At 48.8% G+C, this 9,010-nt stretch overlaps 1 pseudogene; it reads right to left on the bottom strand.

Annotated features, from left to right (window-relative positions):
* Positions 1 to 4,911: 4,911 nt before the first annotated feature.
* On the bottom strand, positions 4,912 to 8,561 carry LOC131549127 (uncharacterized; annotated as a pseudogene).
* Between the last annotated feature and the right edge of the window lie 449 nt (positions 8,562 to 9,010).

Here is a 9,010-nt window from a genome sequence, read left to right as displayed (position 1 = left end):
CTGGGCATCGAGGTTATGAGTTTCTGGGAATTTGGTCCCATTTTTGCCTGATATAGGTTTCCAGCTGCTGAAGAGTTCGTGGTCGTCTTTGACATATTTTTCATTTAATGATGTACCAAATGTTCTCTATAGGTGAAAGATCTGGACTGCAGGCAGGCAAAATCAGCACCCGGACTCTTCTACTACGAAGCCATGCTGTTGTAATAGCTGCAGTATATGGTTTTGCATTGTTCTGCTGAAATACACAAGGCCTTCCCTGAAATAAACGTCGTCTGGAGGGGAGCATATGTTTCTCTAAAACCTTTATATCCCTTTCAGTATTCATAGTGCCTTCCAAAACATGCAAGCTGCCCATACTGTATGCACTTATGCACCCCCATACCATCAGAGATGCTGCCTTTTGAACTGAATGCTGATAACATGCTGGAAGGTCTCCCTCCTCTTTAGCCCGGAGGACACAGCGTCTGTGATTTCCAACAAGAATGTCAAATTTGGACTCGTCTGACCATAGAACACTTTTCCACTTTGAAACAGTCCATTTTAAATGAGCCTTGGCCCACAGGACACGACAGCGCTGTTCACATATGGCTTCCTTTTTGCATGATAGAGCTTTAGTTGGCATCTGCAGATGGCACAGCAGATTGTGTTTACCGACAGTGGTTTCTGGAAGTATTCCTGGGCCATTTAGAAATGTCAATGACAGAATCATGCTGATAAGTGATGCAGTGTCGTCTGAGGGCCCAAAGACCACGGGCATCCAACAAAGGTCTTCGGCCTTGTCCCTTACGCACAGAGATTTCTCCAGTTTCTCTGAATCTTTTGATGCTGTTATGCACTGTAGATGATGAGATTTGCAAAGCCTTTTTCTATGTTTCTATGTTCCTATGTTGTTGAGGAACGTTGTTTTTAAAGTATTCCGTAATCTTTTTATGCACTCTTTCACAGATTGGGGAGACTCTGCCTCTCTAAGACATCCCTTTTATAGCTAATCATGTTACAGACCTGATGTCAATTAACTTGAAGATGTTCTCCCAACTGAATGTTTTCAAAATGTATTGCCTTTTCAGGCCTTTGTTGCCTCTGTGCCAACTTTTTTGAGATCTGTAGCAGGTATCAAATTCAAGCTCATTTAGAGGATAAAAGTGTAAAATTTCTCAGTTTAAACATTTGTTATGGTTCTCTATGTTCTATTGTGAATAAAATATTGTCTCATGTGATTTGAAAGTCTTTTATAGACGTTTAAAAAAAACGTCCCAAAATTTCCAGAAAATTGGGTTGTAGTTGTTTTACATATGACATATGCAGCACTTGCAGGCTCTAGCTGGTGATTTTATTGCTGTCAGAAAAAGAAATGTTTTTCTCCCACTACCCATCAGAACATTTCTAGCCAAACTAACTAGTGTTTTTAAAACAACAGCAGGGTTGTGCGGTAATTTAATTCCTGTCCGAATCAGTCATCTCTCAATTACATGGAGCAGTTCGCCCCAAAAGTAGTGTTGAAAATCTTATTTGACTACTGCCATGGGGCCTTTTGTGTATTTGGCACAGAGGATGCTTGTTTCAGAGAACTGAAATGAACTATGGTCATTTAGTAAAGCTTTTGGAGTGACAACCACAGTTAAATATAGGTGTAATTTCATTCAATTATTGTTTAGCAGCAGTTTTCTGTGTTTTTATTGAGCAGTAGCTCATAATGTCATATTGAATAAAGATGTGTCACAACTCTATTTTAAACTAATTGCTGTTTGAATGGCTTTGAATGAAGGGGCCATGCATGTACTGTATATTACTAGCATATTGACTGTTTATTAGTACTCATAAAGCACATATTCTGCATGACCATATTCTACATCCCTAATCCTACAGAATACCTAAACTTAACAACTATCTTACTAACTATTAATAACCAGTAATTAGGAGTTTATTAAAGAAAAAGTTTGAGAACTGGTGAGAACTGGACCTTAAAATAAAGTGACACCCATTTTTGTTTTTAAAGATGTCACAAATAGTGCTTGTGAAATGTGTATTTATACAGAGTTCTCCTCAGTTTTTCGCTATAACTAAAGCAGATATTTCAGTTGGTAACATTTTGATATTAAAACAGAAGGAAAAAAGGAAGGAAGTACCTGTGACGACTCGGTAAGATAAAAGATCAACAGCCATAGATGGCTGAAGCCTTGAAATAAAAATAACAAAATCACATCCGTCTGTGAACTAGGTTTCTTCATCTCTGATTTTTCAGATTCACTTTGTCTCGTCTCTCTGTTCAGTCTGTGTAATCTCTCATTTTCTCTGTGTCTCTCTTTGTGAACTTTGCCGCTCAAAGAACTTTCATGTTGTTAAAATCACAGATGCTCAGTGTCACTGTGCGGCACCCGGAATCAAACCCTTCAAACTCTTTATCTCGCGCTCTTGCTTAAATTCATAAAAAAAAAAATAAACACCTGCAGCTGCGGAGAACTCCCAGAGCTCTGGGCCACTGTAATATTTAAAGTCGTAACAAAGTTAGAGGGTGACATTTGGTGTCAAGAGACACTTGGATAAAGAGGCTCTGATATTTTGGGGCCCTATATCCGCCAGTAATTCCGTCAGTGTGTGGCTTTGCCAATAAGAGAGAGAAATTTGATATTTGATGATAAACGAAATGAGATTACTCAGGGCCCATAACTGAAGACTGTCAGAGAGAGATGGAGTGAGTGATTGCTCTCTTTTATGCATGAGTGCTGTTATTCCATCAGAGCTTTTCCTCTAGATGGTCCCAACTGTTGGCTCTGTTACACAGAGGTCGTTTATTGCCTGATGTGCAAAGTGTCACCAAACAAGATTTATGTTACCCAATCATTATTGCTGGGATATTTTTGGAGCAAGATGGAGTGAAACAGTCTTTTTGTTTTTTTTTCTTCTTAACCTTTTTTTTCAGAAGATGATTTTAAATAAAATGAACAGATTTAAACTTTTACCTTGTTACATGATGGTCACATTAAAACTGTCTTGGAAATGTTTCATCATGCCTTCATTTATTTTTGACACAGAGAGACAGAGAGGAGACGAATTGTTGAATAAATGTCGTTATTTTTATTTTCTTTGTATACAAAAAGTATTCTCGTCGCTTCATAAAATTCAGATTGAACCACTGATGGTAGATGGACTATTTTGAAGATGTTTTTTTCTACTTTTCTGTGCCTTGACAGTGTAATTTACTTGGCAGTCAATGGGACAGTCACAAACCTCCCGGTTTTCATCCAAAATATCTTAAATTGTGTTCCGAGGACGAGCAAAGCTTTTACGGGTTTGGAACAACATGGGGGTAAGTGATTAATGACAAAATTTGCATTTTGGGGTGGAGTATCCCTTTAAGTAAAGATAATCACATATTGGTGCTAGCAGAAATGTAAATGCTAGCCACATCTGAAATTAGCCTTAAGGTTTATTGCTGGACATTTTCTAAACATCAACAGGGCCAAACGCTCTCATAGTTAGAGAAACTTACAACCAGCCACAGAAGGAAATCGTCCCAGGTTACGTATGTAACCATGGTTCCCCGAGGGAACGAGACGCTGCGTCGAAAACGCTAGGGGAACGCCTTTCAGCAATACCAAGCTCTGAATCATATGTGTAATCAGTCCAATTGATGGCGAGACGTCAGGTGCGGGTGACGTCATGACCAGGAAGCTTAAAAGCACGTGAGGTGCAGCCGGCTTCAGCTTCTAGGAATGAAGCTTAGCTCTAGTAGGGATGCCGGAGGTATGGCCCTGCGACGCAGCGTCTCGTTCCCTCGGGGAACCATGGTTACATACGTAACCTGGGACGTTCCCCTTCAGGAACTCGAGCTGCGTCGAAAACGCTAGGGGAACGAGATGTCCACGCCGCCAGACTTGCAAATCCCTGCCTAGTGTGGAAGAGCACAGGTATGGCAAAAGAACAGAGGAGCCTGGAGTGGCTCGCAAATCTAGGTCATAGAACCTGACGAAGGTGAGGGGTGTAGACCATCCCGCAGCGTTGCAGATGTCCTGCATAGGCACACCTGCCAAAAAGGCCTTAGAGGCCGCCACACTTCTCGTTGAGTGAGCCTTGACCCCCAATGGTGAGGGGAGATCAGAGGACTCATAGGCAACAGTAATGGCATCAACTATCCACCGGCTGAGGGTCTGCTTGGAAGCAGGATGACCTCTCTTTGGGGGACCAAAACAAACAAGCAGTTGGTCCGCCTTTCTCCACAAGGCAGCTCTGTGGACATATGTGTCCAGTGCTCGCACTGGACACATACAGTTAAGCCTCTGCTGGTCGGGTTCCCTGAAGGGAGGAGGACAAAAAGCCTGAAGTACGACAGGCAGTGGTGTAGAAGAGGGGACCTTAGGGACATACCCCACACGAGGGTACAGAAAAACTTTGGCCAGACCGGGCGCAAAGTCGAGATAGGAAGGGGCCACAGAAAGGGCCTGCAGATCTCCAACTCTCTTTAGAGAAGATATCGCTAAGAGAAATACAGTCTTTAATGTAAGAAGACGGTCTGATATCTCCTCAATAGGCTCAAAGGGAGTCCTACAGAGAGCGTCTAGCACCACAGCGAGGTCCCAGGGAGGGACACGAGATCGTACCTGAGGCCTCAGCCTCATCACACCGCGGAGGAAACGTGTAACCAGGGGGTCCTTTCCCACTGACTGCCCACCAAGAGGGGCATGGTAGGCCGCTATAGCCGCCACGTAAACCTTCAGGGTGGAGTGGGTTAACCCGTGGAGAAACGAGCCTGCAAAAACTCCAGCACTGTACCAATCGGGCAGTTAACTGGGTCAAGCTGGCGGTCTCCACACCACGAAGTGAAGAGTCTCCACTTCAGGGCGTACAGTTTCCTCGTTGAGGGAGCTCTAGATTGGAGGATGGTCTCAACAACCTCGGTTGAGAGACCAGAGGCTATGAGTTGTGCCCCCTCAGGGGCCACACCCACAGCTTCCACAACTCCGGGCGGGGGTGAAGTATCATGCCCTCCGCCTGTGAGAGGAGATCTCCTGACGGGAATCTCCCACGGAGAGCCATCGAGGAGAGAAACCAGGTCCGAGAACCACACTCGGCCCGGCCAGAACGGGGCTACTAGTAATAGACGGACCCCATCCCGGCGCACTCTCTCTAGAACTCCTGGGAGCAGAGCGATCGGGGGAAAGGCGTACAGACGAAGCCTCGGCCAAGTCTGTACCATAGCATCCAGCCCCAGTGGAGCTGGATGAGTCAGAGAGAACCAGAGGGGACAGTGCGATGTCTGATGAGTCGCGAACAAATCCACCTGAGCCTGGCCAAAAACTCTCCATATCTGCTTCACCACCTCGGGGTGAAGCATCCATTCCCCGGGCCTCGGCCCCTGCCTCGACAGGATGTCTGCTCCCATATTGAGATGCCCAGGAATATGAACTGCTCTCAGCGAGAGAAGCTTGTTCTGGGACCACACAAGGATCCGGTGCGCCAGCTTGTATAAGGGGCGCGAACGCAGACCTCCCTGGTGGTTTATGTAAAAGACCACCGCTGTGTTGTCGGTGCGCACCAGCACATGGTGATCTCTTAGGTCTGGAAGAAAGTGTTTGAGTGCTCGAAACACGGCCAGCATCTCTAGGCAGTTGATGTGCCACATGAGATGGCGACCAGTCCACAGACCGGGCAGGGCGGCCACTCATGACCGCTCCCCAACCGGTGAGGGACGCGTCTGTCGCTAGCGTTACGCGGCGACAAGGCTCCCAGCACCGGGCCCTGAGACAAGAACCAAGGTTTCCTCCACATGTCCAAGGCACGTAGGCATCGCCGCGTGACCTTGATCATGCGAAGCGGGTTTCCCCTCGGGGAGAACCCCTTGGTCTTGAGCCACCACTGTAGGGGTCTCATGTACAGCAGGCCAAAAGGTATCACGTTGGATGCCGCTGCCATCAGACCCAGCAGCTTCTGAAACTGCTTGACAGTGAGTGACAGGCCTTCTCTGACTCGTGACTGCAGTGAGGATCGACTCGATCCGAGCAGGAGACAGACGTGCCTGCATCGTGGTCGAATCCCACACCACACCCAGATAAGTGGTCCTCTGTGATGGAGAAAGCACACTTTTCTTGGCGTTTAGTCTTAACCCCAACTCTTTCATGTGAGCGAGAACAACATCTCGATGTCGAACGGCCGTCTGCTCTGACTGAGCTAAAATCAACCAATCGTCGATGTAATTGAGTATGCGGATGCCCTGGAGTCGCAGAGGAGCCAGAGCAGCATCCACACACTTCGTGAAAGTACGGGGTGAGAGTGCTAGGCCGAAGGGAAGAACCCGATATTGGTAAGCTTTGCCCCTGAAAGCAAACCTCAGGAACTTCCTGTGACTGGGAAGGATGGAGACATGGAAGTATGCATCTTTTAGATCTATCGTGACAAACCAGTCCTCGGACCTGATCTGAGACACGACCTGTTTGACAGTGAGCATTTTGAACTTCAGACGCATGACTGAGCGGTTCAATAGCCGCAGATCTAAAATCGGACGCAACCCCCCATCCTTCTTTGGAACAATGAAGTACCGGCTGTAGAACCCAGACTCCCTGTCGAGAGGAGGGACCACCTCGATGGCCTCCTTCCTCAAGAGAGTGTTCACTTCTTGTTCTAATACCAGAGCCTGCTCGGGGCCCACTAACGTGAGAAAAACCCCCTTGAAAGGCGGCGGCGGGGCGCCGAACTGAATGCGATAACCTCTCTCTACAGTCTGCAGGACCCAACGAGATACATTTGGCAGTAGTTTCCACGCTGCTAAATAATCTACTAAGGGAGCCAGTCTCGAGACTGGCCTCTGGTGCTTGGAGCTACTAGCTCGGTGCCCTGAAGCGGAGGACCGGCAGGAGACGGCCGAACTAGATGCTCGAGAGACCCCGAAGGTGACGAGGCTCTCAGCTCCGCCACGTTTCCGGGCGGAAATACTGAGAGAGACACTCGCTGGAGATCGCTGCGCCCTGGAACACTGGCAGGGTTGGCAGAACGATCTCCAGAGGGCGCTGAGGAGACGGACACCGTGTAATGCGGTGCACCCGCTCTTCCCAGTAGGGGCCGCCTCAGCAGTCCCGGACTTATGGATGTCAGGACCGCTTCGTCGGAGGCTTCCCAGACTGAAGCACGACCTTCAGATCAGGCCTCGCCTTAGAAGCCCCCGACTTAGAGCGCCGCCGACCTCGGTCCCGCTGCGGGGGAGCACGAGAGGCGACGCTCTGCTTCTGAACCTCTCTGTATGAAGAGCTGGTACACGGCTGGGGCTGCTCCCGCCCAGCAGCCCCCAGAGCTATCCAACGGCGAGGGAGAAACCGCTGAAACGCCGCCGCCTGTTTACGAGCCTCCTGGTATCTGTCGACGACGGAATTGACGGCGTCGCCGAACAGACCAGAAGGCGCAAGCGGGGCGTCCATAAGGAAGACCTTGTCTTTCTCCTTCATATCGGACAAGGTCAACCACAAATGCCTCTCCGCCGCCACCAGAGCTGCCATCGACCGCCCGATGGCACGGGCAGTCTCCTTGGTGGCGCGGAGAGCTAAATCAGCGGTTCTCCTCAGTTCTACCATATCCTCAGATTTTATTTGCTCGCCTTCGTCTAGCTCTTTTAGCAGGTCGGCTTGATACGCCTGTAACACTGACATAGTGTGCAGACACGCACCAGCCTGACCCGCTGCCGTGTACCCCTTGCCCACCAGCATTGATGTTGTGCGCAGCGGCTTGGAGGGCAAGACCGGAGCCTTCAGAGACGATGCCGCGCCAGGAGACAGATAGCTCGCGAGCGTCTGCTCAACCCGGGGCATCGCTCTGTAACCGCAATCACTCAGCCCCGCCACATTACCATAATAATCAGAGGCGGGGACGAATAAGCGGGCCGAGAAAGGTTTCTTCCACGATCTCGACACCTCGGTGTGGAGATCGGGAAAAAAAGGCAGGCTCCGGCGCGGAGGTAGCGGCTTAGTACGCAGAAAGCGTTCATCTAATTTACTTCTCTGCGATTCAGCCTGTTTCTCGGCGGGCCAATCGATGTTCAACTTGGCAACCGCGCGAGTAACTACCTCCAATAGCTCTTCATACTGAGGGGATTGAGGGGGCGAATATTCGACGCTCTCCACATCAACCTCCTCGGAGGAAGATAGGAGAAGCGCCGAGCCCGCTCCCCGGGGGGAAGAAACCGCAGAACGGGCTTCCGATCCCAGAGAGCGGGCGGTGGATCTGGCAGGTAAGGAAGAAGATAGGGACTCGCCCGTCTCCATTCCCTCCACCAGATCCCGTTGCGAACCCCACGAGTGCAGCCGCCGTTCCGCCTCGGCGGAAGCGGGGCCAGCACCGTGAGGAACGCTGGCAAAGGCTCCCTCCTCAAAGAGAGCCTTCCGGGAGCGAAGCGTACGCAGTGGCATTCTCTCACAATGCGGACAGTCGGCTCCCTCGAGAGCCGACTCTGCGTGCTTCACTCCCAAGCAGACCACGCACAGACTGTGTGTATCCCCGCTCGTAATATAACGTGGGCAGGGAGGAACACACAGTCTATAACGCGATCCGCTTTCGCCCTTATTCTTGGCCTTGGACATACTGTATTGCTTGTGTACTGACGGACAACAATAAATATGACTCACAGAACATAGATCGTGACTGACACACAGAGAGAGCTTTGCTGAATGACAGAAAGCTGAAGCCGGCTGCACCTCACGTGCTTTTAAGCTTCCTGGTCATGACGTCACCCGCACCTGACGTCTCGCCATCAATTGGACTGATTACACATATGATTCAGAGCTTGGTATTGCTGAAAGGCGTTCCCCTAGCGTTTTCGACGCAGCTCGAGTTCCTGAAGGGGAACCACTTTTATTATGCGTGTGTATTTCTGTTTTGTTTGGGGAAATTGCAGGTCTTTCACTCATTGACTAAACCCCACTAAAAACAGATCAATACAAATGTTGTGGCAGTAGCAGAATGTCAAATATTTTAGGTACTGTGAAACAAATATTTTATCTGTCTGCCAGAAAAACAATATAGCTAATTT

The sequence above is a fragment of the Onychostoma macrolepis genome, chromosome 11, assembly GCF_012432095.1.
Source record: "Onychostoma macrolepis isolate SWU-2019 chromosome 11, ASM1243209v1, whole genome shotgun sequence".
Classification (NCBI taxonomy): Eukaryota; Metazoa; Chordata; class Actinopteri; order Cypriniformes; family Cyprinidae; genus Onychostoma; species Onychostoma macrolepis.
Note: the sequence above shows the minus strand (reverse complement) of the source record. Positions and strands in the feature narration are given on the sequence as shown.